At 47.0% G+C, this 13,286-nt stretch overlaps 1 protein-coding gene across 1 annotated transcript in view; it reads left to right on the forward strand.

The window, feature by feature from the left end:
- The window catches only part of LOC134853912 (ubiquitin-conjugating enzyme E2 K-like), a 188,779-nt gene that overhangs the window by 166,857 nt on the left and 8,636 nt on the right, over positions 1 to 13,286 (forward strand). The window lies entirely within an intron of this gene.

A 13,286-nucleotide genomic window follows, 5' to 3' on the forward strand; every position in this document is an offset into this window, starting at 1 on the left:
TGACTTGTCTAACCACCTAGTAAGTGGCAGCTTGTCGTAGGTTTCTTTCTCCAGAAAGGAAAACCCGTCTTTGATCTCTGATTGGTTAGCCTGTCTCTCCTCGAGGCGCTCATAAAATTCTGGCTTTTTACTGAGGCTATCTGCGTTCTGGTGCTTGTCACGAGTACGGTGCTCTATGATCATGTGGTATCCATCCAGGCGCACGATCCAACGACCAATGTAGCTTTGGTCCATCGAATAGGTTTTCAGCCAGGCGAGGGCTCGATTATCCACACGTAACTTGAAGGGAGCACTCCCCAAGTAGGCCCTGTATTTTTCCACGAAAGTGATCACCGCAAACATCTCCGCTTTTGGTGCGCCGTACTTCATTTCAGTATCACTCAGGACTTTACTCCCGTAGGCTATCGGACGAAGAACCGTTCTCCCGTTCCACTCCTGCTCCTGGTGAAGTATGCCCGATATCGCAACCACTGATGCATCCGTGTCCAGCACGAACATCCCCTTCTCTGTTGGCATGCCGAAAACCGGTGCCTCGCAAAGTTCAAACTTGATGTTTTCAAATGAAACTTGTGCCTCATCAGTCCAGGTGAACTTTTTGCCCTTGTTTCTCATCAACCTCTGCATGGGGTATATTTTGTCAGCATACCCCTTGATGAACTCTCGATAATAATTTGCGAATCCCAGAAAACTCATCAGCTGTGTATCTGTTTTAGGTGCCTTCCAGGTCAGCACCGCTTCAACCGCTTCGGGATCTGGTCTCACTCCATGTTTGTCAACCAGGCGGCCCAGATACTTTATGGAATCCCTGAGGATTTCACACTTAGAGGGTTTGCATTTCAGACCCGCCTGCTTCATGCAAGAAAACACCTCCTCCAACCTCTCTATGTGGTCTTCTAAGGTTGGTGTTGCAATCACGACATCATCGACATAACACATGATGAGATTCCCGTATTTCTTAGTGACGCTCGTGAGTGCCTGGGCCATCAGTCGCTGGAATGTGGCCGTCGCATTGCACAATCCGAATGGCATCCTCTTCCACTGGAACAATCCCAGCTCACACGCGAAGCCTGTTTTCTCTCGATCTTGCTTTCTAAGTGGCACTTGCCAGAATGCAGAGCCCAGATCCAACGTCGTGAAGAACTTCGCGTCTCCCAGCTTGGACAAGCTCTCATCGATGCGGGGAATCGGGTATGCGTCCTTCATAGTCATTGCGTTCTGATAACGGAAATCACAACAAAATCTGAGTTGTCCCCCTTTCTTTTTCGCCATGACCACGCCACAAGCCCATGGGGACTTCGACGGCTCGATCATGTCGTACTCCATTAACATCTCGATTTCCTTCCTACACGCTTCTGACTTGTTTGGGGTCATTCTTCTCGCCCCTTCCCTATGAGGTACCGAGCCCTCTTCTATCTCAATCTCGTGCTCTACAAAATTGCAACAACCTATGTCAGCCTTGTGTTTCGAAAAAACGTCTGCGTTCCGATTTAGCACCGCCCTGAGCGAATCTAGTTCCTTGTCTGATATTTTACCCTTCAGATGTTCTATTTCAGGTAGGACAGGTTTATTCACTGCTAACTCTGCCTCCGTCGGTCTCTCAGGGAAGTTGGAACAACTAGACAGCCCATCATCTGTTTCCGACTTCATTGAAAACAATTTCCTAGAAGATTTCAATTCATTCACTCTTTTCATTATACATTCTTGGTTCGCATGCAATGGACATTTAGTTACATCAAACTTTTCAAGTTCTCCACACTCTGAAAGTCTGTGTTCAGAGGCAAAGCGTAGCCAAGTTTCTTTCCCCTCTGTATTGTCACTGTTGTTGTTTCTGTGTTCAATAACACACTCACACACAGTCCGCTCTGAGTGAGTGAGAAGCTTCTTCCTAAAATAGCCGAGCTTTTACTGTTTGGATTTGGTACCAGACACACCTGTCTGTCATTGCTGAGTTCATTCAAGTTTCTCATCCTAAACGTCGCTACTACGGCTTGGTTTGGTTTTAATCTAACTTTTCGATCCAGAAAAATTGGCACCTTGGCCTGATTAATTAAGATCTTATTAAGGGGTCTTTTCTCATACTTCCTCTCAGGATCCTTGATCCTAATCAATCCGTCATTGAGATCGATCGTGACGTCAAAGTTGCGAACGAAATCCCTTCCTAAGATGAACTGGTCGGATTCGTCCAAATTCTCTACTACTAGGAAGCTCATCCAAAGATGTCTTCCTCCGAGCTGCAGTGAAATGATCGGGGTTCGTCCGGTGACATAGATCGCTCCCTGATTGGCAGCTGCCAACCTGATGTTTGTCGGTATGAGATCCGACCTTTCGAAACCCATGTCAGTCCAAGTTTTGACTGGCATGACACTAACCACTGCTCCCGTGTCTAGCAGTCCCTTTACTGAAAGTTGTCTGCCTTGCACGCCCAGAACGTGTGCGGCCAGATCGGCCTCACAACCAATATGCACCGCATCTTGTTCGAGCATCGCGTTGTGTCCGATTCGTCTAACCTTCAGCTCCTCTTGACCAATGTATATCCGGCCAATCTGATCGTTCGCATCAGTTATGTGAGCTTTCGTGTAGATATTGATGCCATCCACATTCATCAGGATCGGGTAAGGGCCATGTACATCGATATAATGTCCGTCCACTTTCATCAGTCTCGGACCTCCCGTTGTGAGCAGCGCTCGCACTGCCCTGGAGTCCAGTTTGGGATCCTTCTCCTTCAGGTAGTCGGCATAGATGTCCAGGTGGACTAGTGTAATCTCGGATGGTTCACTCAAGTTCTTGACCACCTGGTGCCGTGCGACTGTGATGATGGACATTATTTTGGACCCCGCCTTCGTCATGCCGAAAGTCTTACCAGATATAACGTTCAGTTTTAGTCCCTGTTTCTTGGGTTCCTCTTTGTCTTCTGCTTTTGTCGTTTTACCCAGGACATTAAGACTTTCCCGAAGATCTGTGCTCTCCAGCTCCGACCTTACCCATTGCTCCACTTCTTTCGTGGCTAGGTCCTGTTTGACATTCTGCAGCGCTGTCCTTGCCGCCAGGCCGTAATCCACCTTGAGTGGGCTAGACGACTCTGCTTCGAGGTTCGAGGCTACCACCTCGTCAGGCCATGTCCTAACCTTTTTGGTCGTGAAGGTGCTCGGTGTCGTCTCCTTTCTCCGAGATTCAGCCTCGTTCATCAGACGTGCTCGACTGGCCTTGACACCCGAAAGCGCCTCTTTGTGGTGGGGATGTTTCGCGTCCGCTGCTGCGTCCCAAAATTGAGTACAATCCGACTTCAAGTGTCCCTCCAAATTACAGAAGAAACACAGCCCTCTGACGTACTCTTCATGATCCTCGTCGGTCGCGTCGGCGTCCTCGAGAAAGTAGCCTATGGCCTTCATGTTCTGTTTGTATGCAGAACACGCAGAAACGTGATGGTCCATCGAACCACAATTCGCACACGACCTCCTCTTGTCCATGTCATCGCGAGGTTTGTACCAACTGGAATTCACACCAGTGTTTGTCCCGCTATAGTTGCCATAATTGCTGTAACGATTTTGCGCCCTCGGTTTTATGAGTAAATACTCGCGTGACTTCATACGCAAGTCGTCAGGCGTGGGTACCTGGTCAAGCGACAGGGTGAAGTGAGTGGCCAACATCGTCTTCAACTCCTCACTCCTTACTCCATCCATGAACTTCGAAGCAATCGCCAAGTTTCGCTCGGATATTCTCTCATCCGGGTTGCTTCTCCTCCTGAGCAATTCAAGGTCGTCCAAGAATTTATCTATTGATTCTTCATCCCTTTGACGCCTCTTCTCGAACTTCACCATAGCCTGGTGCCCTTGTACTCCAGAGCCGAAACGATTCAGCAGGATGTCGAATATCTTGCGAGCGCTGTCTCTCTCATTGGCTCTTTTCGCCATTACGCAACTTAATGCAGTACCCTCCAGGTTGCTCGTCAGCGCGCTGCACTCTTGTTTCTTGGAGAGATTCTCTTCCTCAAAGTGTAACTTCATCACCTCTATCCAAGTATCAATGCAGCCGTCTGACTCGTCTTTATATGACTTCGGCTTTTTCAGTGTCCTTCTTGACCTCTCTCCTCTCTCGGTTGACTTCGAGAGCCTGGTGATGAATGTTTCGAGAGATCTGTTCAGAGGCTCAAACATCGAGGCATACATCGTTGTGTCCTGTGAGACTGTAGTCAGATCTGGTACTGAACTGACTTGTGGCACGGTTGGCAACCTTGTCTCCGGGGTGGCATCTGCCTCCGGCGGGACTGGATTCGTCCAGCCAGGCCTCTGCGGGGCTGCCCTTGGCCGCTCCTTGTTTCTAGGTTCGTAGTTCGTTCTCGAGCCTTGCTGGGCTCTGGCATTGCCGCCCGTACCATCTCCAACATTCGCATGGCGTGAGCGCTCCCTTGGGTTGGAATGCTCCTGCCAACTACTCCCATTCAGGATCGCGTCAAGCTTCCGCATCATTAAGTCAGACTTTGCATCTAACCTGTTCTCCAGGCTGGTCATCGTGTGGGCGTAGGTACTATCATGATCGTTCAACAATCGTTCGATCTCTCTGGTCATCCTAGCCTCTATTTCGTATGACTCCTTGTTTGCCTGTGCCAGGCTCTCCGCCAGGCATTGATCGGTGTTGCGAATCAACTGAGCTTGATCAACCCTCGCCTGCGACTTCACGTGCGTTAGTTCATCTCTCAGATTCTCTTGACCCTTGTGAGCTCTCTCATCAACTTGATCTATTCTTTTAGTCATGTCCCGTCTCAGTTCATCCAGACCATTCATTACACCAGCGAACATGTCACTTATGTCGCCAGTGGCCCCAAATGACGGGGTTAGTCCCAGAGTAGATGAGGTCAACTGCGGCTGCAGCCTGGTGCTTGACGACGCACCGCCTTTTTGCTTGCTCATGGACGTCATTAATCTGTCGAAGGTTGATGACGCTCCCATCGTTATCCCATCTGACATGGGCCTGGTCGGCGAGGCTGATAACGCCTTCCCGTTCTTATCGATCCTTGGGCACGGTGTGAAATTTACATCCGGATGGGATGTCTCCGGGTAGTCATAACTGGAAGTTAAACCTACAGTTGGTAGTGACGCCATGCGCTCGTCATACAATGACTTCCAACTCTTCTTGGCCTTCGAACCCGGTTGTTCTTCACTCGGGCTTATACTCGACATCATTGCGTTGTTGCTCTGCTTGGCCAGAGATGAGTGGGTACTAGCCGAATGTGAGTATTCCCCCTTCCACCTGCGACTCTTGGTCTCCGATTTGGACATTCCCTTGAATAAAACTTCCTCTCGCGGCTCGACCTCGGAACGCTCCGAGGTCTCCTCCGTCCTCTCGACTTCCTCCCGCTTGAGGTCCTTGCTCGGCTCAAAGTCGGGTCGAATGAGCGTCTGTTCTTCCTCGTCAAAGAGTCCACAAGCGTTTCGCTCGCGGTTCCGGTTTCGGCGCTCCGCCTTTGATCGCCATCGAGGTTTTTCTCGCTCCTCAATCTCATTTCGCTCACTGAAAGATCAGATTGACCTTTAGTCGATTCGTTTTCAGCAAACACGTCGGAGGCGCTGCTAAACGAGTACTGGCTACGCCTATTTTTAAATTTTCGCGTGCTGCTCTTGCGTGCTGCTCCAAGTTTTGACTGGCATGACACTAACCACTGCTCCCGTGTCTAGCAGTCCCTTTACTGAAAGTTGTCTGCCTTGCACGCCCAGAACGTGTGCGGCCAGATCGGCCTCACAACCAATATGCACCGCATCTTGTTCGAGCATCGCGTTGTGTCCGATTCGTCTAACCTTCAGCTCCTCTTGACCAATGTATATCCGGCCAATCTGATCGTTCGCATCAGTTATGTGAGCTTTCGTGTAGATATTGATGCCATCCACATTCATCAGGATCGGGTAAGGGCCATGTACATCGATATAATGTCCGTCCACTTTCATCAGTCTCGGACCTCCCGTTGTGAGCAGCGCTCGCACTGCCCTGGAGTCCAGTTTGGGATCCTTCTCCTTCAGGTAGTCGGCATAGATGTCCAGGTGGACTAGTGTAATCTCGGATGGTTCACTCAAGTTCTTGACCACCTGGTGCCGTGCGACTGTGATGATGGACATTATTTTGGACCCCGCCTTCGTCATGCCGAAAGTCTTACCAGATATAACGTTCAGTTTTAGTCCCTGTTTCTTGGGTTCCTCTTTGTCTTCTGCTTTTGTCGTTTTACCCAGGACATTAAGACTTTCCCGAAGATCTGTGCTCTCCAGCTCCGACCTTACCCATTGCTCCACTTCTTTCGTGGCTAGGTCCTGTTTGACATTCTGCAGCGCTGTCCTTGCCGCCAGGCCGTAATCCACCTTGAGTGGGCTAGACGACTCTGCTTCGAGGTTCGAGGCTACCACCTCGTCAGGCCATGTCCTAACCTTTTTGGTCGTGAAGGTGCTCGGTGTCGTCTCCTTTCTCCGAGATTCAGCCTCGTTCATCAGACGTGCTCGACTGGCCTTGACACCCGAAAGCGCCTCTTTGTGGTGGGGATGTTTCGCGTCCGCTGCTGCGTCCCAAAATTGAGTACAATCCGACTTCAAGTGTCCCTCCAAATTACAGAAGAAACACAGCCCTCTGACGTACTCTTCATGATCCTCGTCGGTCGCGTCGGCGTCCTCGAGAAAGTAGCCTATGGCCTTCATGTTCTGTTTGTATGCACAACACGCAGAAACGTGATGGTCCATCGAACCACAATTCGCACACGACCTCCTCTTGTCCATGTCATCGCGAGGTTTGTACCAACTGGAATTCACACCAGTGTTTGTCCCGCTATAGTTGCCATAATTGCTGTAACGATTTTGCGCCCTCGGTTTTATGAGTAAATACTCGCGTGACTTCATACGCAAGTCGTCAGGCGTGGGTACCTGGTCAAGCGACAGGGTGAAGTGAGTGGCCAACATCGTCTTCAACTCCTCACTCCTTACTCCATCCATGAACTTCGAAGCAATCGCCAAGTTTCGCTCGGATATTCTCTCATCCGGGTTGCTTCTCCTCCTGAGCAATTCAAGGTCGTCCAAGAATTTATCTATTGATTCTTCATCCCTTTGACGCCTCTTCTCGAACTTCACCATAGCCTGGTGCCCTTGTACTCCAGAGCCGAAACGATTCAGCAGGATGTCGAATATCTTGCGAGCGCTGTCTCTCTCATTGGCTCTTTTCGCCATTACGCAACTTAATGCAGTACCCTCCAGGTTGCTCGTCAGCGCGCTGCACTCTTGTTTCTTGGAGAGATTCTCTTCCTCAAAGTGTAACTTCATCACCTCTATCCAAGTATCAATGCAGCCGTCTGACTCGTCTTTATATGACTTCGGCTTTTTCAGTGTCCTTCTTGACCTCTCTCCTCTCTCGGTTGACTTCGAGAGCCTGGTGATGAATGTTTCGAGAGATCTGTTCAGAGGCTCAAACATCGAGGCATACATCGTTGTGTCCTGTGAGACTGTAGTCAGATCTGGTACTGAACTGACTTGTGGCACGGTTGGCAACCTTGTCTCCGGGGTGGCATCTGCCTCCGGCGGGACTGGATTCGTCCAGCCAGGCCTCTGCGGGGCTGCCCTTGGCCGCTCCTTGTTTCTAGGTTCGTAGTTCGTTCTCGAGCCTTGCTGGGCTCTGGCATTGCCGCCCGTACCATCTCCAACATTCGCATGGCGTGAGCGCTCCCTTGGGTTGGAATGCTCCTGCCAACTACTCCCATTCAGGATCGCGTCAAGCTTCCGCATCATTAAGTCAGACTTTGCATCTAACCTGTTCTCCAGGCTGGTCATCGTGTGGGCGTAGGTACTATCATGATCGTTCAACAATCGTTCGATCTCTCTGGTCATCCTAGCCTCTATTTCGTATGACTCCTTGTTTGCCTGTGCCAGGCTCTCCGCCAGGCATTGATCGGTGTTGCGAATCAACTGAGCTTGATCAACCCTCGCCTGCGACTTCACGTGCGTTAGTTCATCTCTCAGATTCTCTTGACCCTTGTGAGCTCTCTCATCAACTTGATCTATTCTTTTAGTCATGTCCCGTCTCAGTTCATCCAGACCATTCATTACACCAGCGAACATGTCACTTATGTCGCCAGTGGCCCCAAATGACGGGGTTAGTCCCAGAGTAGATGAGGTCAACTGCGGCTGCAGCCTGGTGCTTGACGACGCACCGCCTTTTTGCTTGCTCATGGACGTCATTAATCTGTCGAAGGTTGATGACGCTCCCATCGTTATCCCATCTGACATGGGCCTGGTCGGCGAGGCTGATAACGCCTTCCCGTTCTTATCGATCCTTGGGCACGGTGTGAAATTTACATCCGGATGGGATGTCTCCGGGTAGTCATAACTGGAAGTTAAACCTACAGTTGGTAGTGACGCCATGCGCTCGTCATACAATGACTTCCAACTCTTCTTGGCCTTCGAACCCGGTTGTTCTTCACTCGGGCTTATACTCGACATCATTGCGTTGTTGCTCTGCTTGGCCAGAGATGAGTGGGTACTAGCCGAATGTGAGTATTCCCCCTTCCACCTGCGACTCTTGGTCTCCGATTTGGACATTCCCTTGAATAAAACTTCCTCTCGCGGCTCGACCTCGGAACGCTCCGAGGTCTCCTCCGTCCTCTCGACTTCCTCCCGCTTGAGGTCCTTGCTCGGCTCAAAGTCGGGTCGAATGAGCGTCTGTTCTTCCTCGTCAAAGAGTCCACAAGCGTTTCGCTCGCGGTTCCGGTTTCGGCGCTCCGCCTTTGATCGCCATCGAGGTTTTTCTCGCTCCTCAATCTCATTTCGCTCACTGAAAGATCAGATTGACCTTTAGTCGATTCGTTTTCAGCAAACACGTCGGAGGCGCTGCTAAACGAGTACTGGCTACGCCTAGTTTTAAATTTTCGCGTGCTGCTCTTGCTCAGCCTGGGAATCTTAGTAGTCGATCCTAACGAGTCCCTGCGCTGCATACTTCGTGACACAAAAAAAAACTATATTCGTATGTCGAAAAGTCAGTATCAATCTCTTAGGTTTCTCAGTGACAATCTTAGTGACTCAGCTAGAGTTACACACACACACACACAGGGCCTGCTCAGTATTGATATAATGCTAACTCAACCCTGTCGTATAGTATAACAGTATCACCAGATTTTCACAAGATCCAATCAACACACCAAACACAATAGATAACCAGATAAGAATATCCTACAGGTGACAGCGACCTTTTGTCAGTATCAATTTATCGCCACACAATTTATCAAGTCACTGCTTTGTTAAAATTAAACAGTCTTTGATAAAAAGCAGTGATGACTCAGAAACAAATCAATAAAACTTAGTCTTAAAGAAAAAGACTTCCCTCAATCGGAACGATCCGAAAGAACAAAGCCCAGGACACAGTCTTCTCAAGTGGGTGTGTATTTGCTGAATACACCCACCGAGGTCTTCTTTTAGGTGCCCTGCGATTGCCCGAGCTGTCCTATTAAATGGCTCAAGGCAACCTCTGATCGAAAATATTCAAAGTCTATGAAAAAGCTCTCCCACACCCGGACTGCTCCAAGTGCACGAGAGTAGGGAACAACTTTTCTTCTCAAGTGAGTGTGTATTTGCCTAATACACTCACCGAGGTATTCCTTTATTCGTTCCCGGATTGCCCGAACTTTCCTATTAAGTAGCTCAGGGCAACCACACAACCAAAATCACAATAAAAAAAATTTTGTTCGGGTAATTCTGATACACCCGATCTAGAATCCAAAGTTGATCACAAATTTACGGGTCAAGATGGACTCTTATGATCCTAATAAGCGCGCCTAATATCCTAATATGATTTAAATTAAATGGATATTTTCCTTTTACCAAATTGCCACAGAAGATTTCCTCAAGTTTCTAACTTTGGGTTGTTTAGAAGGTTTAAGACACTCCGGATGGTTACTTCGGAGGGTTGTTAAGACACTTAGCCTACTTCGGAGGGTACTTTAATCACCCAAGTCACTTCGGAGGGTCCCCCTAAATTTACTAAGGAGGGTCAATAAGATGCTTAATATGCTCCGGAGGGTTACTTCGGAGGGTTACCTCCAAATTTTTCAAATTTCTGAGCTTCACTCAGAAGGTCCTTCAATCGACTTCAGGAAGCGTCAAAACAAGCTAAATTCTCTATCAGGGGGGCTGTCTTAACTTCTTTGGATAACCTCGTGGAAATCTTCCACTAAGGAGGGTTGCTAAGGGCCTTAGCTGACTCCAGAGGGTTACCTCGGAGGGTTCCTCAAGAATCAAGAAAAAAGGTTATGTCACCGCAACAAAGTCTCCAAAAGTGGTCTACCTGACTTAAAACTAGGTTGGCTGACACGGTCAACCCTCCCAGTTGAATAAAAAGATGTTTTGATAAAATTTTCTGCCGCTCGGAGGGTTACCTGTAATTTGGACCCTCCGAACCAACAAATTCTAAAAAATTTTTCTTTTCCGAGATTATCAAACCAAAAACGGTTGCGGTCCGGAAAAGTGGTCCAAAATGTCGACTTATGGTACCAAAATTATCCCGATCGGATGACTAGTCTTTGAGAAATTGCCAAAAACGTGTTTGTCCAAATGGCCTTTTTTCACCACCTGTATAGGTTCTGAGAAACTTTTTCCGCAATTCCTATCGAAAGTGCCTAAAAATAATTGAAACGAGCGTAGTAGCCCTGTACGGCACTGGAATAGTGCAAAAAACCGGATCAAAATTGGTTTGGAGACAAAAATTTGGCCAATAACTATCAAATTTGGACCCTCCGATTCCTTCCTTTTCCGATCCTTAAGTCGTTAGCTCTATGTACGGAGCTGATCGGAGGGTTACTCAAGAATTTCTCTAATAACCGAGCACGTTATGCTAGCACGCTCCTAATGCAAAAAAATTTTATTGCTCTAACTCTAAAAACTCAAAAACTCGGATCCCCAAAACAGATTGACAAAATTCAGAAAATTATCGAAATTTTGACCGAAAAATTTTGGTTTTTTCCAACTTCTACTGAGTCTTTTCTCACGCGGTTTCTTTAGTTACGGGGATCGAACTACGTAGCTACTCCCTATATAAAAGCTTTTTGTTGTTCGGAAAAGCTCGGATATCCAAAAATTTGGGGGTCTACAGTTTGATCGAAAATCGATGATTTTCGACAAAATTGGGTGTTTTTTTGGGTCTAACTTAGGAGATAAGTAATATGTAATAAGGATAATAACCTATAAGTAATCGTTAATGAATAGTACTATACCCTCCTTTGCACCAAAATACCCGAATTAGGACCCTTAACTCGGAAATTTGTAATCGATGGAGGGTACAATCGGACCGCGCCAATCGTGCCCCCCACCACTTAAGTTTTAATGAAATAGTACCCAAACGATACTAAAATTGCTTCAACGATACCCAAAAGTCGTTGCGGATGTTGTCCTTGATGTCCCTGTTGAGTGTGGAACACGTTGATCAGCTTACCACTCTACCCTCCGGCCACCGGCAAAATCACCATTAACGTGCTTAAACACTCAAATTACACTCGAGGGAGGGTATCCAACCCTTCACCAAAACACAACATCTTTCTATCAGAAACGATATAAATCAATCTGAAACAACAACAAATAGGAAGGTCAGATCACATCTCGTCCGGAAATAACATATAAACTGTCACTTTATGTTTTTTACTGTTTTTGGTCTTTTTTGGATTTTTTACTGTTTTTTGTACTTTTTTGTTTTCAAATAAATTTAATTTTTGCTTTTTCTTGGTTATACACTATTTTTGTTTGGTTTTACGCTTTCTCTTTAATTGTTTTTGGTCCCGGGACCTCGGGACAAGCGGGTTCATGACTTCCCACCTAACCCTCCGGCCCCCGGAATTTTCTATGTTAACTGAGTTAAAAAGCTAAATTGTACTGGGCGGAGGGTACGCACCTTCCCCCTAGTACAATAACGGTCATTAAGGCCTCTGACTCGGGCATACGCCCGGAGCGGAGTGTTCGTCGCTGAAACGCTTGCTGATCATGATGGTCTTATGCCTTTGACAGGCCCACCCAGGAGCGCCATAAAAACGTCTATGTAACATTCGCCCAAATACTACACAGCGACGGAGCGTAGAAAAAGTACCTATTAACGACTGGCAGGCGTCAGTTACCTTAATCCTACTCGCTTTTCACCGTCTCGACCTTGCCAGTTGATTTTCTGGTCTGTCTAGGGCGAAGTAAAAAGTTACTATTTTTAGGCCATCAGTCAAACGACTTTTGATCAGCTTTCGTTTACATGCGAACACAACCATATAGCTGAGTCTCGGATCCTCAGACTACGTGATTGTCATTAAGAACACGGCTCGAACAACCTATTTTAATATGTTTTTGTGTGACAGTTCTATATTAAATCAATTGGAGATGGATTGACCCTTTCCTCTTTCTAGCTACTCATATTCTGAAATATCAAACGATAACGTTGTTAATTAAGAGATCTATGACATTCCAGCAGCTATAAAGTTAGTTTATACAGTCCCTTCACATAGAACAGTCTCTGGGGGACCAAGCCTCCGCTCCCGTAATATTCCTGTGATAACGCTCTTATCTCCTCTGATTTGCGTCCCGGGAGGGTTCCGTGGTGTATTTCTCCCCCCACTGAAGCCTCCTTCTCCACCAATATTCACTGCTAAGTGTCTTATCGTGCGTTGTTGCCACGATAAGAGGCTTCGTACTTTCCGTCTCTCGTACGACTGTTTTTCACTATATCTGTCGTTGTTCTGATTTTCGTCACTTTTTCAGTCAAAATGGCCGTTTTTCGTATTTCTGAGAAATATTCTTCCAATCGAAATTTTAAAAATAAAAATTCTGGAATATTCCGACCCTCCTTCGCAATACTTTTTCGTCAATAAGGCCTTTAGTCGTTCTTTTTTACGTCGCCGGAAGGTTGTGCTGTGCCAGTCTGGCAGAATGGCACACATATCAGGAAAGAGAAACCGGGCTTGAACACGCGCGATGAGTTTAGGAGCAGGGAGTTAACACTGAAAATTTAGTCCCAAAATATTTTTGGTTTTTTATTCAAAACGTACATGTCTGAATCGAAATTATGACTCAGAAACTTCCAGACAAATTAATTTTAAAATGTTTAATTAATTTTAGAGGTTAAAAGTATTTTAATCTTAATAGTAATTTAGAGGTCAACTGTGATTGGCTAATTTTTTATCATGATGGTTTAGAACCAATTTGTATGTGATTTATTGTAAATAACATTTGTAAATTGATGTTTTATCGTCATTTAGAGTAGTTTATTGCAAAAATCCTGACGATGCACATAGTTGCGAAAAC

Source organism: Symsagittifera roscoffensis, chromosome 9 (genome assembly GCF_963678635.1).
Source record: "Symsagittifera roscoffensis chromosome 9, txSymRosc1.1, whole genome shotgun sequence".
NCBI lineage: Eukaryota > Metazoa > Xenacoelomorpha > Acoela > Convolutidae > Symsagittifera > Symsagittifera roscoffensis.